Here is a 16,480-nt window from a genome sequence, read left to right as displayed (position 1 = left end):
TAAACATCTTGTGAGCTATGCCATTTTATCAAATTAAATTAAAAGCACAATATATTCTCTTAAAATGACAGAACCTGAGTCAGGGCTTCAAGTTTGTGTTATAAGTTTTTTGCTTTTTACAAAGGAATTAAATTTCTTTTTATTATTAAACCTGGCATTGTTGGTCTGCTCTGTATATTTAATGTTAATAAAGTACATGCATACCTTCTCGTGTGGGTCTGATTATTGGCATGATAACAGTTCTCATCATTTAATTCTCATTATTACAGCTTTAGTTCAGATGTCGTTGCTGTGATGATTTGTTTACCTGACTGCCTCTCCTCCCCAGAAGTGGAGAGCCCAGAAGACTGGGGGTTGGTTCCACTTATCTTTGTATCTTTAGCTCTAGCACAGGGCCTACCCTAGAACAGGCATTTGATACATGATTGTTAAATAAATGAAATAATAGGTAAAGGATAAGAGAAATTTAAAATTTTAAATTATAGGGTTCTTTTCTGTTTTGAAATTTTGTGGATCTTAAATCGTGAGTGGCTCACAAACGTGAGGAGTTTCTTGATTTGTAAGCGCCCATCCTGTAGAAGGTGTTTTTCACGTGAGTTTTGAAATACTCTGTTTTATAATTGGGGGTTGTATGTGTTTTGCCTAATAGCCAGCCTGCAGAAGCATAACTGGCAATAGTGGCTTACCCAGGGAGTGCTTAGTTTTCAGCGAGTCAGTGTCAAAGGGTGTATAGGTCGATTTACTCAAAGTTAGGCGATGTTTTTTTTTCCTCAGGAAGACTGGAGATGATCCCAGGCTGTGGGGTGAGCTATTGTGGCAGGCATCTGGGAGGCCCAGAGTTCACTTCACAATCATATTGCTTACCTCGAGAAACGCGCAAATCCAAATGAATAAAGGTTAATACGTGTAGGAATCAAGACAGAGATGTAAAACGTACTGCAGGCCCAAATATGAGATGTCTGTGTACTGATACTCAAAAGTCTTCAGGCCGGGAGTGCAGGCTGCTTGTGAGTCAGCTCTCCTGATGGCATAGCTGCACGGTGAATGCTTTGAGGAAAGCACGGCCCTGGCATCACATCAGCAGGGAGGGAGGCGGTATGGTAAGCGGCCTGCTCTGCTGGCTCTCACGGAGGACCGCAGATGGATCTGCACTGGCCCAGACTCGGTCATATGGCTCCCCGTTAAAGCAGGCCAGCCGGGGCTTTCCCAGCTCTGGTTTGTGAGCCAGGATTTAATGTCTCCCTAGCACAGAAATACTTTTCCTTCAAGGAGCTGAAGACTAGGGAAACTATAGCTTCCTACATAAAAATCTCATCATTGTCAGCCTTCGCCGATCTGCGTTTAGCAGCCGGGGGGAACCGCTCTTGGCTTCACCTCTCGTCAGGATTCTACATGAGTGCTCTGTGTCACTGCACATGCACTTCTAGAAACAGATGTAGACAATTTGGTATATGTTGGGGGGGGAAGAAAAAGAGGTCCCCTCCGAGTGACTAAAGGATTTTAAATTGTGACAGGAACTGAGAGATTCTTCAGTCGTAAGAAGAAAAGGTTGAGTGGTGATTTAACTGTAGATTTAACATATTAAAAAGTCTCCTTCTACAGCGGATCACACTCATGTTATCCATCACCACTATCAAGTGGATAAGAGAAAAAAACACTGTTCAGAAGCATTAGGGATTTAGGTGATTTTTTTTTTTTTTTTAATAACCAGTCAAGGACATTTAACCCTGGAATGCATTGTGGTGATCTTCTGAATAGAGAGAATACACGATCCTCATTTATTTGGGTGTAAATGAGATCTAAGACTAAAATTAAGAAAATTTGAAGCTAGAAGAAACCTTGGATATCTAACTCCTGTCTGGCCTGGAGCCAGTCCTCTGACTGTGAACTGGGGAGAGGGATCGGATTTTATGTGGGAAACCTTTTATCTCTTACACTTGCTCAAGTCTGAGCCTAACCAAAACGAACAAATCAGACTCCTAGAATGGGACGGTGCCCCAGAAACCTAGCTCAGGCTATCTTCAGTGTGGAACCCCTGTCCAGACTCGCTGAGGGATAGTTTTCCACTGCCTTGTGAACATATCTAGTGAGAAGGAGCTCCCGACTTCTTAAGATCTCCTGCTCTATCCTGGCCATTTCGGCCCGTCAGGATGTTTCCTTACGTTTGACCTCAGTCTGATGCTCTGACATACATGTTTGTTGTTCCTTGCGTTGCCCTACAGAGTTCGATGAAATGAACCTTTTCTGTCTTTTACAAGAGAGCTTATTTGATACTAAAAACAGCTTTCCTGTTCTTAACTCTTCTAGCTTTTTCCCACATGTCATGGTTTCTGGGCTTTTCCCCATCCCAGTAGCCTTCTTGTAAAACCACATCAGGTTGTCAGGGTCTCTTGAAACTGGGGAAGTGGGCAAAGGTTCATCTTGGCTTACTTCCTTCTGTGGAACCTCCAGCACCGTGGGCTTGGTTGCTTCACTGTTCTTGCCCTTCTGTGCCCTTGTGCTAACCTTTAAACTTCCTGGAACTCAAATCCTTCACTGGGGGGCCCAGTCTAGCATCCATCCCATGATGTCCCTTGTCTGGGTGAGGACCCCCAGCGTCGGGATGCTCTTCTCATGCCCTTCCTACTGAATTTTCCTCCAATTGTATCTTCTCCCAGTCCTCTGCATCTGCAGTTTTAAGGTATTGAATACCGAATCTGCTCTGTAACTAGGAGCTTTCCAGAAAACCTGGCTAGCAGATGCATTTTACCAGTGAGTTCTGTAGGCATTGTTTGTATTTTGCTTGCTTTTACTTGTAATACAGGCGAGTACTAAAGACAGCGTGATAGCCTGACACCACGGTGGTTTAGTGGGGTAACTGAGGACAGGCCAAGTTCCTTGTTTACTTTTGAAATCACACCATGAAGGCACCTCAGCACCCCACTTGACCAGAGCCCAAACCTGCCTCTTCTGCCTGCTCTAACTTCTGGCACACTCTGTCTTTCATAGTTGTTGATAAACAGCTCCTAAGGCCATTGAAATTGGCTAACCCAGTGAGTCCGATTGTAATTTGATAACTGGTTTAAGTTTCACCGGGGCCTAAAAGAGGCCAGTGGCTTCCAAGTGCAGTGTCACAACACATTTCTGTGTTACACTCAGCTGTGAGGTGTTAACAGCTACTGATAACGACGTACAGAAGTTTGCAAATGACTTATTTTAAAATATCTATATATAAACTAGGGTGGATTCAAGTTCAGCCTTAAAATGTTACTTTCACTTCATCCTGATGTGTTTCCCTCATGCGGGAGAGGAAGGGATGGAGCTGCAGCTGTCACGGTGGGTATTTGCATAGCTTGCAGTCCTCTTGATCTTACCGATAGGCCTTTAATCACAGTGGAAATCAGACATTCTTGTAAGCTGTGGCAGTGTTTGCCTTCATTTCCGTGAGCATTTTTGAGGATAGTTTATTAGAACCTGGATTCACTCATGCTAATATTCTGTGCAAGTGAATGTCATGTCATATGCATCTTGATAGAAAAAAAAGTCTGAGACTTGAGAGTAGAGAACAGACCTTTGCTAGCCAGATCTGTGGATTGAATAGATCTTGAAACATATAGGTAGGCACTTTTGGGGTGATTTCAAAGTGCCCTATGAAGCTTTCTCTCCTCGAACATCTCCTAGGGGTCACACCTGAAATTCCATGATAAATTACTTATTTAGGATAAGATTGGCCTTCTGGATAGAGGTTTCGAAAGTAACTGATCTTTAAAAAATAATTTAGTGAATTGACTAGTTTTTTTTTTTTTTTTGCCTTTGGGTGGTATTGAATCCAGGAAAAATCGTGTATTTTAGGAGCCTTTTTGTGAATGAACGTTCATTTCTCTTTAAACCCATATCCCATGCCTCTTGTACCACTCAATTTTCCATACTGCTTCCTTCACGTATATCACTGTAATATCCCCCAGTTGGTAAATAGATTAAATAATCCATTATCAAGTGTAAAATAGCTGTTAAAAAATATTATTTCCTTCACTTACCACACCATCCATCTCTCCATCCATTCTTCCGTTCTGTCCGTGCACGCGTGCATCAGAGTTTTAGTGCCCCCTGCTTCCTGGCTCTGTGCTGTGTTCTCAGGGCTTCCAATAAAGTAGACAGCCTCTGAAGGTTACTCTCCAGCGTGGGGTGTGAAAGCAAATCACAATGTAAGTTATAATTACTTTAATAGCAGAAGATGCAGCACGCTGTGGAGCGCGGAAACGGAAGTGACTGTCTTCAGAGACTGTACTTTCATTTTTTGGCAAAAATAAATGGAACCGATATTAATTTTCTCTGTGTGTAGCATGATAGGCACATTGTTAGGATGTGGGCTTATTTATTTTTATTTTTTTAAATTTTTTTAAATTTATGGCTGTGTTGGGTCTTCGTTTCTGTGCGAAGGCTTTTCTCTAGTTGCGGCGAGTGGGGACCACTCTTCATCGCGGTGCGCGGGCCTCTCACTATCGCGGCCTCTCTCGTTGCGGAGCACAGGCTCCAGACGCGCAGGCTCAGTAGTTGTGGCCCACGGACCTAGTCGCTCCGCGGCATGTGGGATCTTCCCAGACCAGGGCTTGAACCCGTGTCCTCTGCATTGGCAGGCGGACTCTCAACCACTGCGCCACCAGGGAAGCCCTGTGGGCTTATTTTAAAGTGAAGATGGCATAGAAAGTGCTGCAAAAGGAGTGATGAGCATTTAGATCTGAAATTCTGTAGCTATTACAGCTACCTGCGAGCAAAGTATATGAGAGAATCATGGGCTATTGAAGGTGGAAGTGACTTTTAAAGTCAACTAGTTAGCTATCTTCAAAAAAAAAAAAAAAAAAGACCTTCCTGTTAAATGGTTAACAACCCCCTACTCCTCCTAATTTCCAGTGATGGGGAGGCAGCGTCAGAGTGTGGAAAGAGTACTGGTTTATGGTTTGACAGAACCTGCATTTCAATCCTCCTTTCTCCATGTGTCGGCTGTGTGTTCATGGGGAAGTTATGTAATCATCCCGAACCCATTTTTTTCTTAACTGAAAAGTGGAAACAGTAATACTGATTTTGAAAGTGGTGGTAGCCAGGAGAGGAATTGTATGTGAAATGCCTTCCCTACTGCCTGCTCAAAAAGAGCCCTCGGTAGCTGTTAGGTATTGTTATTTTATTGTTGGACAGCTCCCTTGAAAGCGCAGCGTTCTTCTTCTAGAAGTAACCTGCATTAAAGCATATACTTTGTCACCTCCTACCCACTGTCAAATCTATTGTAGTTTGGGGGCCTCTACCATTCCTCTGAAACAGTATGGCAAAGGTCACCAATGACTGTCCAGTTGCTGGCCTCTGTGATATTTGACATGGTGGGCCACCTCTTTCTTCCTGAAACATTGTCCTCATTGTCTTGCATGGATTTCCTCTTTCTCTGACTTTTCAGCTCGTCCTGATTGAATCCTAAATGTTCTTTTATCCCTTTACAAGTTCTTCCAGGCAGTTTCACCTCCTTACACTCATAGGATTTACTCCTGCTTATAGGCTGATGATCGACACATCTGTATTTGCTACCTAGTCTTTTGTCTGGATCTTTCTCTCAAACCCTATATGCAGCAGTTGCTGTGGATGGATATGGTGAAAGTAAAGTGGGGTATTTTTCCTCCTGTGTTTTCTATCCTGGGCGCGATGTGACCACCCTCTATCCAGTTAATTAAATCTGTCCTTCAGTTCAGATCTTTTAAATACTTCACCCAGTGCAGCAGTGTCCTCCCAACATTAGTCTCTTTGTTTTCAAACTTGTCCCCTCTCTAACATTCATTGTCATTAGAGTGATCATTTAAAAATGAACATCTGATTCAGCTAATCCCATTTTTGGTGATCTTTTTCTGACTGAATTTTAGGAACTCTTTATATTATAGGATTTGACGCTTATTGCCTGAATATCAAAAATATTTACAGTATATATAGCATATGTCACATTGTGCTGAACTTACTTTAAGTGTCTTCAGTTTATTACAGTATAAGTTCTCGGGAGCAGGGAGAACATTTTTTATTCACATGTGTATTCTGCATGCATGGGGCTATTTGGTTTGTATAAAGTTGATGGAACTAAACTGAACAACTTAAAAATCCCAATGATACCTTCTATGGTTTTCTGTTTGTTGTACCTCTGCATGGAACACTCTTGCTCATTATTGTGTCCTTCTGTGTAAAACTTACTTTTATGATCCCCTCAGGCATAGCTGTCTGTGCTTCCTCTTGTTCTTGGTACACACAGGGTATCACAAACATTTGCAACACAACTTTCTCTTTAACTGTGAAATCTTCAAGGACAAGGCTCTATTCACTTCATCTCCCCAGGCTTAGCATGATGACTGGCACATAATTAATCAATTTTTTTTTTTTCCCTCCAGCAAACGAATTGACTGGAAAAGCTATACGTGATCATCGCTAAAACATAGTGATATCAGTACTTCCTTTTTTTCTCCTCCAATATCATACTTTTTATTAATGTAGCCCAGGTTGGATTACTTTTTCTAGTACGCTTGACTTACTGAATCCCTGACTTCCTTATCCATCTCCCCAGGCATTTTCATGTAAACGTATAAGCCAGGTCTCTTTTACTCTGGATTTTGTAATTATTTTACACACTTCTAAGCACAAGCATTAGCTTGTGCTAATAATATAATATAAGGTTCTAGGCTTTTTAAATCTTTTATTTAAATATATGGATTCTTTTACCTCTTCTTTCTGTTTGCCCCAATTTATGTCCTTAGTAGATTTGCCTAGGCCTTTATTTAAGCCTGGCAACCAAATGAATTTTTAGAGCCAGTCAGTTTGGATGAGTGAGTTCACAAATCTTTATTTTAGGTTCTGCATATATAACATGGGAAAAAATCCCACCTGTGTTAATAAAAAACTTGTGGCTTCTGTTAAAAAAAAAAAAAAAAAAAGGGAGGTGCTTGAGTAATCATTGTCCTTGACCTTTTCCTTACCTAATTGATGTGTTTTTCTATAGCTGTACTTTAGAATGATAAATTAAAAAAAAATTTCCAATGCCTTTGCCTGCCCTGAGACTTACTTTAACCTTTTGTCATTTCAGGGAGTGGAAGGAATGAATTTTCCATGGATAATGGTTAGAGAGTTGGTGTGTTTATTAATGGCATATGTTTTGTAATATGCTATTTCACCTGATTGTATTTGAAGAGAACACTTTGTTAACCTGTCAGCTACTTTGTTTCTCCATAGGATCTCGCTCAAAGTAAATAAATAATAAAGTGAATATATATATATACACACACACATATATGAGCTTTCTATTCTAAAAATATTAATAACATTAATGTATATGCCCTGCACATGCATTACCTAGCTCTATCCTAATCACACTGAGGCTAGGGGAGATTCAGTACCCTTCCAAGGTCATGCAGCGAGTTAAGTGGTGCAGCAGGTATTTGGACTCCAGATCCTGGACTTTTACCACCATGACACTAAGCTCAAGTGTACTCAAGGCCAAATTCATTAGTTGGTATCAATGAATTGATAGAAAATAGAGTTTATTAGGGATTTGTTTTCATGTAAAATGTTGTTGCTGCTGGAAATCACTTTAGTGGAACATCATTAGCCTTTCCTGTGGGAGAAAAATGTTGCTTTCTAATGGGGCAAGTCTATCGGCTTCTGTTTTAGAAATATGTAGCTGAGGTTCACAAACAATGGGACTGTTAACCGGGCTTTACTTGGCACTGCTGACCTTATCATGGTGTTATAAGACAAACTAATCTAAAGCGTAAAAAGAGTGCTAACTGTGAGTTACATAAAGAAGGTATTTTTATTGGACCTTGAGTTTTTCCTCTAGGTTAAAACCATGAAAAAAAAATCTAGTGCTGGCTCTGGTATCTACTGTTGGCCTTTGTTTTAGAGTCTTTGCTTCTTTATATTCATTTTCATATTTTTGTCACTAAAGCAAATAAAGGAAGCCACACATAGCTAAAGTGAAAGCCACTTCAAGGAGACGTCACATGAAACATTTTGAGGAGGGAGTTATGTGGTTTCATCGGAGCATTTTAGATGCAAATGCGCATCGTTCTGAGATCAGAATTTTTCGTTAACCACTTGTAACCATTCTGTACTACGGCGAATGCTGAGGACTAGCCTAGTTGCATTTTAAACCAATGTTGTAATTACTTAAAAGGGTGATGATTCAGATTGAGAATTTTAATGCTTCTCTGAGGCAGGTGATTAGAGAAATTTATTTCTTTGTTCATATGATTGCTAAACACATTTCTGATCTAGCTAAACCTGGTTGGACTGACTGTGAGAAGTCTTGCAGGTAAAATAGCTGTAGGTCACAGGCTCAGCTGGAACGAAAGTTGGAGCACCCTGCCTTGATGCCCTGAGTGTAAATTCAGGGAGCTCCAATTTCATACTGAGGCCTCTGGCTTTCCCTTGCTTCATGGCTAATACCTTTGTATGTGGGAAAGTTTCTTCCCTGCTGGAATCATCTTAGGTTCATATTTTCTTTTCCTCTCCTTTTTTCCCCCTGTGACATTTTTGTGAACCTTGGATTTCAAATATGATTTTTTTTTTTTTTTTTGGTGGTTGTTTAAAGGTGTTCGTTAACACATAGAAGAAAAAATTTGAATAACCTTAATTCTTAGAGTGCAGTACAACTAGGGTATTTCATTGACAGTTCTTATTTTTTATTTATAAATATATATGTATAAATAAATATATATTTCATGGCTTGAAGACACAGAATATACGTTACAACTTTCCTGCTGTGTGTGTTTATTTTAATCCTTGAGCCAGACCTTGCCTGAAATAAGCTTTACCTTTTAAGGAAATTGATACCGAGGTATGATTATGCTTAGTGTTTATTATTGCATGCATAGATAATTTGAATGTTATTAGTATAAGAAAAATATCAGGTAAGTCTGTATTCAGATAGGAATATCTAAGTAAAATAACCAGTGACTAAGCGTTCCATTCATTCCATATATGAACAGTATGAAAACTATGGAAGAAACATACTTGGTTACTTTTTTTTAAAATGTGGCTTTAACTTGTGTCTTAAGAGTGAAATTGTAAAGTAGAAGATTAACATAGAGTGCTTCTTTCGAGAATTCCCCTAGAAAGTACGACTTCTGAACTCATTTTACTATTTGTTCTTTCTTTAACTAAAGAGGGAGGCCAGCATATTTGCAGTACATTCCAGGCTTTAGAATTTGTTCTTATGGAAGAGAGTCATGCCCCTTGGAGTCCCATTTAGTGACAACATTTGATTAGAATTCAATTGGAATGGACATAAGTGAGACTTGATGTGTCATTATTTCTACATATTCTTTAAAAAATGGAAATGTGCATAAATTGCTTACTATATATCCACTATCTAAAATAATTTTTCCCTGTCACTCTTATGCTAAACTGTGTATTGTGAAGTTATGCACTTTCCCTCTGTATAAGGTTTCCAACTGTGAGGTTTTGTGAATGATTGGATTTATTTCTGGAATGATGGAATTGTCTCCAATAATGTATATTTTTAAATGATTATGTAATTATGTTATAGATAATAAAGGTACCATCTGTTCTTATTTGAACTTCTGTCCTGTGAAGAGATGGAACCAGAAGTGATAGTTTGCTTTTGATTATTTGGCATGTATTCAAGATATTACTTTCCTCCTGAACTGCTGTCCCCAGCTGCTATCCAGAGATTTTCATAAATGAAAGTAGTGAGTGGGAGAAAAAGCCATGTTACTTGTAGTCAGGGCAATAATAGTGTAGCACCTAGATGTGATGTTTGTCTGTAGGTCACCCTTAGTTGATTGACATGCATTGACCCTTGTGTTGTCATGCAAGAAACCTTTTTATGCATTTATCTCAGGATATGGCATTCTGGAGAATTCATTATATGTTACTTGTTGCTATTTATGATGGAATCTGGTCTAGACTGTTAAGAAAGGGATAATAGGATGAAATGGCCGGGTGATGGCAAGCCATCTTCAGTCTTCATAGACCCACTTGTTTCTATTTTAGAAACACTTTACCATTCTTTTTGCTTCTCTTTAAATTTGACCCATTTGGATTAAAATTAAATTTATCTTTATGATGTGACCTGCTTAGTGTCAGTTATTTTTTTAAAATGCTGTTTCCTTTAATCCCTGTGGTAAAGCTTATCAGGTGGCTAATGTGAAAACCTACTAAAGAGTCTTCTGGGGATCAGAGAAGTTAAATAATTTGTTCATGGTCACAGAACTAATCAGTGGTGAAGCTGAGATTCAAAAGTAGAACACTTAAAAATTATTTTGAAAAATATCAGGTATACATAGAGGTTGAGAGAAGAGGACCATTATTCCCCATGTACTTAACTCACAGTTAATCATGGAGATATTCTGATTTCACTATTATTTGCTTTATATATTCCTTTTTTCTTCTTCTTTGGTGAAGTATGTTAAAGCAGATCTCAGACATCATGTTATCAAATGTCAGATTTTGACTCTGGGGCAAACATTTTATCTCTATACCAAATGGTCTAAGTATAGGAGAGAATGTCATAACGTAAACACTGAACAAATGGAAGCCATGTTTTTCTAGAAAATGAGTTATATCTCTGCATTCAGTTTTCTTGATGTGGGCAGTCATCATTGCTACTCATTTGTTAATAAAATAGTGATGAAAGAGCTAAAAATTAGTGAGTACTGATTCCGGGCTAGGCATAGCCCCTCATGCTTCATGCGTATTAGCTCATTTAGTTTACAATAACCCCCTGTTATATAATCATTTCTCGTGGGTCAAATTGCTTTTTAAAAGTAAGTGTGTCTTTATATATATAAAAGTGAAATATTCTACATCACCTTCAACTGTAATATCTTTTCCACTTCTCACTTTTAATACTGATTATAGTAATATATTGATGGCAGGATAGAAGGTTGCTGCTCAGAAGCGTGGTCCATAGACCAGCGGGGTCAGCATTGCCTGGGAGCGCATTAGAAATACAATCTCAGGCCATAACCTAGGCTTTTGGCATCAATTTGCATTTTGAATAAGATCCTTAAGACTTCTATATGCATATTAAAGTTTGAGAAGCCCTGGATAGCATTTAAACAAGTGCCTCCCAAGCATGGCTGCACATTCAATCACCTGGAAAACTTTGAAACCTACCAGTGCCGCCTTCCCCTGACCAATTAAATTAGACTCTCTAGGTGAGGCCCCAGCATTTGTTTTGTTTTTGTTTTTTTTTTAAGTCTCCTGGTGAGTCTTAAGTTTGGCCAGGCTTTAAAGTGCACTGGTTTAATAGGACTAGAGTATCTTTCCGTTCTGTTTCAGCTACTTAACTCTAAACAAAACATTTCATCTTGTAAATCATATATTGAAAATGATGCTATCAGTATGAGAATTGAAGATGAAAGAAATTTTTGGCTTACACTGAATCTCTTTGATGATGTTAATTCATTGATAATTCTGTAGAAAATAATTCCCTTTTATGCAGGACTGAACTTCCTCACTGTTCTTATTCTTCCTTGGCCCTAGGGAATGAAAAATGCTGCCAAAATTTATTGTCTTTTTTTTTTTTTTTCCCCATTTTATCCTTCAGGTGAAGAATTAGAGGGAGGCAGGGAGTTGTGAAATACCAAATGGGTGAAAACTGGGCTAAGAGTCATTAAATAAATTCATGAGATTACACTGGATAGGAGTCTATTTTAATTTTGCTCTTAAATTTTGTTTCCTGTGTGTACATGGATATTTGCTTTCCTTTAAGTCAATGACTTCTGTATTCTGTCATTCATCTGCAGACATGTATTCTGTCATTCATCTGCAGTTACTGAGCGCTTAGAAAATGCAGCCAAACGAACAAAGTAGTTGAAGGGAACCGAACAATGCAGAGAAGTGCAGTATTTATGTGCTCCTTACCCTGAGTTGCAGGCGGTGGAGTGGTTGAGAGCCTGGGCTCTGGAGCTAAACTACCTGCGTGGAATCCTAGCTCTGCTGCTTATTTGCCGTGTGACCAGGGGCAAGTTAATTATGTGCCTCAGTTTTTTTCTTTATGTTTTTGTTTTAATCTGTAAAACAGGGTAATAATGGCATCTACTTGTAGAATTGTTGTGGTGATTAGATGAATTAATATATGTATAAAGCACTTAGAAGAGTGCCTAGCACATAGTAAGTGCTATGTATTTGCTGATAGTATTACGATTATTATATTTTCCATACCTAGAAGAGAAAAGGTGGCTTATATATGAAAGTATGGACCCTTACCCTAATGCTTTTAACATGGGAGAGATTCTTCAGGCTAAAACAGGATTTTTGTTTGGGGAAATTGGGTCCCTGATTAGAGCAGGGACACAATATGTTCAGACATTTACAGTATTCTGACTCCATTTGTTCCTTGATACATTGGGTAAGTGGGTTAATCAATCCAAGCTTGACTGAAGTGGGGATCCGTAACACTTCTCACATGGATACAATTAACCTTAGTTTGTTGAAGTACTTTATATTCCTTGAATAAGAGGCCTTGAAGAAATTCAAATTTTAGTCTTTAAAATAATTGCTTTCCCAAAAGCCCTGTGGTAGCACGTTTGAATAATTTTAAAGCCATTCGCTAGATTAGTAGCATTTTATAGTTTGGTTTTATTTGAGGAATGGCTTTAGACACAGAGGAAATGTGACAGATTAGGAGGCTCTCATGGCAGGCCTGAGTTATTGGAATATTAGGACCATCAAATATGGATACTTCAAGGAACCTGAAGATTACAGTTTAGCCCAGTGCCTTTATTTTATAGATGACAAAATTGTGGCTGAAATGTGAAGGTTTTAATGCTCTAGTGAGAATGCACATTTTATTTTTACTTATTTTTATACTTTTCTCATTAATTAAATACATTTTGTGCACATAGATACATATATGTGTCAAGTGTGGCAAAAATAATGTAATAGCAACACTGAATATTTTTCTATAATACAGTATTTTTTGTGTCCATTTTTATATCTCTTCAAAGTTGTGATACCAACGAAATATATTACTTCTTTATCACAGTGATTGCATGCATTTGGAATAAATATGGTATCTATTTTTTATGGGCAAGTTTAGGCATGCTTTTGTTGGCACAGAAAAAATCACTATGTGAAGAGAGTGACTATTATTTATTTAACATTTAACCTGAAAATGTTAAAAATGTGTTCAAAAGAGCTCATTTGACAAGGGTTCTGGGTCAGAAGTATTAAAGGACAAATGAAACAAGGATTTCTTATTCTTAGTCAGGCTTGGGGGAAAGTGCCAACCTTCTGCAGGGGAAATGACTATAAATGGTCTTCGCAGTTAAGACACTCTGTTGCAACAGCTGCCTTTCTGGTCGACCTGTTTATTCCCCCTTTCTTCACAGTATTGCTGCTAAAAACACCTTTCTATTGGCACTTGAACTCTGCCATTTGACTCTTCAACTTTCTCTTGTTTCCTGCATGCAATTAAAATTTCTTGCTCTTATCTTGGCAACTTTGTACAGTCTTGGTACCAAGCTGCTTGTCTTTGTTTTCGTTTTGTTACTCCCATCTTGGGGGCTTGTTCACTGGTACTCAGCATCCTTGGAAGGGGTCCCACATTTCTTGCCAGATGAGAACAACAAATGAATCCTGCTCCTTTGTTCTTTTATAGTAAGCTTTTGGGGGAGGAAAATTTAGAGAAAGAAAACTAAAAAAAAAAAAAAAAGTACTCTCAGCACTGAAGATTGAATGACAGTTGTGCTCACTGATGGACTTTTTGGTGCCTGTTGACATTTTTAAGCCTTTAGGATAAGGATTGCTTTTCCTTGCGTTAGTGACATAATAGTGTATGCCGAGTAACAGCCAGTACTTATTTACCTATGAAATGCTATTGTGTTTGTTTTTTCAAATAAATGTATATGGTTTCTGGACTATGTCTATTTTTTTTTTTAAAATGTGACTCTGAGTCAGTTGTATCAAAGGACTTGTGTTTCTACTTTTTATTTCTGTTAAAATGTGTAAAAAATAAACATGTCTGGACATGCTTGTATCTGTAGAGCTGATGTCCTGGAGCTTGTTTATAAGCATTATCATTGGTAACATATAGGTGAGAAAACTGAATCACAGTTTTGGATCACACAGCTCACTGGTGAACATAGAAGCACAAATTATGTCTACTGTATTGGATAAGAGTCATTTGATAGCAAATACATAAAAACCTTCAAAAATAGCTCTTCTTACAACTGGAAATCCAAGGAATAGATTTGGCTTTAAACACACATGTAAAGAGGTGTGGTTCTTCCCTCCGTGATGCTTTCCACTTAGTTGGCTTTATAATCACGCAGGCTTTCCATTCCCCTTAAGGTAGACTAGGTCCCTTTCTGCTGGACAAGAAACTTCTCAACCAAAAAGTAAAAAAAAAAAGAAGAAAAAAAAATCAAATTGGCAGGAAATGAGGACATAATGAAGTGGAAAAAATTATTTTAAAAGCACACACTCATTGGAGAGAATTTCTTATGAGCTACTAAGGTTCTGAAAGCAAAGAATTCTCTCTCAAAGAGTTTTATCAGATTGAAAAAAGCTGCCTGGCTTACAAAAGGAAGAACAGATGAGAAAGTTATCTGACCTTCCTTCAATAATATGTGGCCCCCCAAAAGAATGAGTAACAAATTGCATGATCACTTTTAAAAGCTAGTTTGATATGCTGTTTTTGAAATGATTAAGATTACGGTCTATTGATTTTCAGCTGTTTGGCATATCTCCAAGGAAAAGCTACAAATGAGTGGAGATGCCACTCACACCCATAAAGGTTCACTCACACCCATAAACATCTGTTTAGTGTTCATTAAGTTTCAATAAATTTCTAAACCAGCTACAAATTGTATGAGTCTTACTCAAGAGTACACGAAAATTTCACACAAGCCACGTTACTTAATTGAAACAAATTATACTCCTTTAAAATATTAAATCATCAATTTTGAATGGACAGTAGTAGATTAGATGATAATACAAAATTGACAGTAGTTTTGTAATAGTTTGTTTCTTTCAGCTAGGATAGGGTTAAAGGAGAAAAAAATTCTCAAATTAGTTGAAAATTTTGAGTTAAGAATTCATTCAGAGATATTTACAGGGAGTTTCAGACAAAAGTATAATGGTGTCAATTACTGAATATGTTTAAACATCCAAGGGATAGTAATAAGCCTATGTTAAAACAAAATAAATATCCTACTAAGTGTGGCAAAGTAGATCCAGCAAAAGCTCTTAAGTACAATTGTTTTTATAATATCATATATATTAAGAAGACTGAGTTGGGTGCATTTAGCCTCTTTATATCAATTTTCTCTTCTCAAATGGAGACATCTACTTCCCTAGAATAATGGTGAAGAATATGTAAGGTACTGTGTGTATCTTACATTTCCTCCACTCAATCCATAGGAGTCAGTGAGTTAGAGGGACAGCAGGCCAAAAAAAAATTACCAAGAATCATTAAATCTAAGAGCAAGATCAGGAAATAGTACTCTATCTTACAGAAACTACTAAGAGTTATACACACACCACTTCTAGTATATATATATATATATATATATATATATATATTTTAATCTGGAAGTAACCTATCCCAAATTGTGATTAAAATAGTTTACATTTGAAATTAGATATTAACATTAAGGAGGCACTCCCTATAAGCTACCCTAAAATGTAATCAGTTAAAACTAAATTGTTCACTTACATGTTATATTGATATTAAAATAGTAGAGGTGCTGAAGGAAGACAATATTTTAGAAACAGATCAGCACAGCCACAGAATAGCTTCAGTGGAATATTTTTTTAAAATTCAATGTGTTCCTTAAAAGATGTGTATTTCTAATAGAAAAAGGAAAACGTTTCAGGCTACAAGAGTTTGACCAAAACATGACACAAACACAGCTATTCCCTCATTTTAGAGTTCAACAAGCAATATTCTAATTGGTAATTAAACTATCATTAATTTGTAAATTGGTTGGCCTATCAGACCTGGACACAATGACTGATCCAAGAGTCGGCATATGATCCAATCAGAATCTTTTGAGAGAGATCATGTGGATTTCACAAATAGATGAAATTGAAGGAGAAATTCTACTATCTTGATTATGGATTGAATTAGTGGAAACTGCATCATGTTACCATGGGAGAAATTGAAGGGTTTCATCAGTGTGTGCGCGCATGTGCATATGCCTGTACGTGTTGGGAGTGCTGAGATGACAGAGCCCCAAAACCATGTTTAAGGAATGACACATGACTTGATTTTATTTTGCTGAGGACTATTTGTCTAGCTTTGTCTAGCTGAGTGCAGTCAGATGGGTTATGGAAAATGATTGTGGGAAGTTGGGAATGCATTTGAGAAAGAGGAGATGAGAGCGGAGGGTAGGGGAAATGCCATGAGGATTGGAACATTGGGGAAAAATATTTAAAGAGAATTTTGAGGATATTTGCTTTGTTGTGTGTGAAATGACTCCCTCCTCTATCTTCCCAGAACACTTTTGAA

General features: G+C 37.9%; 1 protein-coding gene across 3 annotated transcripts in view; it reads left to right on the top strand.

The window, feature by feature from the left end:
* PPP3CA (protein phosphatase 3 catalytic subunit alpha) overlaps positions 1-16,480 on the top strand; it is a 304,248-nt gene that overhangs the window by 8,581 nt on the left and 279,187 nt on the right. The window contains exon 3 of one of the 3 annotated variants that reach the window (XM_082390999.1): positions 270-353. The exons of the other annotated variants lie outside the window; for them this stretch is intronic. The gene's annotated coding sequence lies outside the window, so the exon portion shown is untranslated. The remainder of the gene's footprint in view (positions 1-269; positions 354-16,480) is intronic. 3 annotated transcript variants of the gene reach the window in all.

This window comes from Balaenoptera borealis, assembly GCF_965194805.1.
Source record: "Balaenoptera borealis genome assembly, chromosome: 4".
Classification (NCBI taxonomy): Eukaryota; Metazoa; Chordata; class Mammalia; order Artiodactyla; family Balaenopteridae; genus Balaenoptera; species Balaenoptera borealis.
Note: the sequence above shows the minus strand (reverse complement) of the source record. Positions and strands in the feature narration are given on the sequence as shown.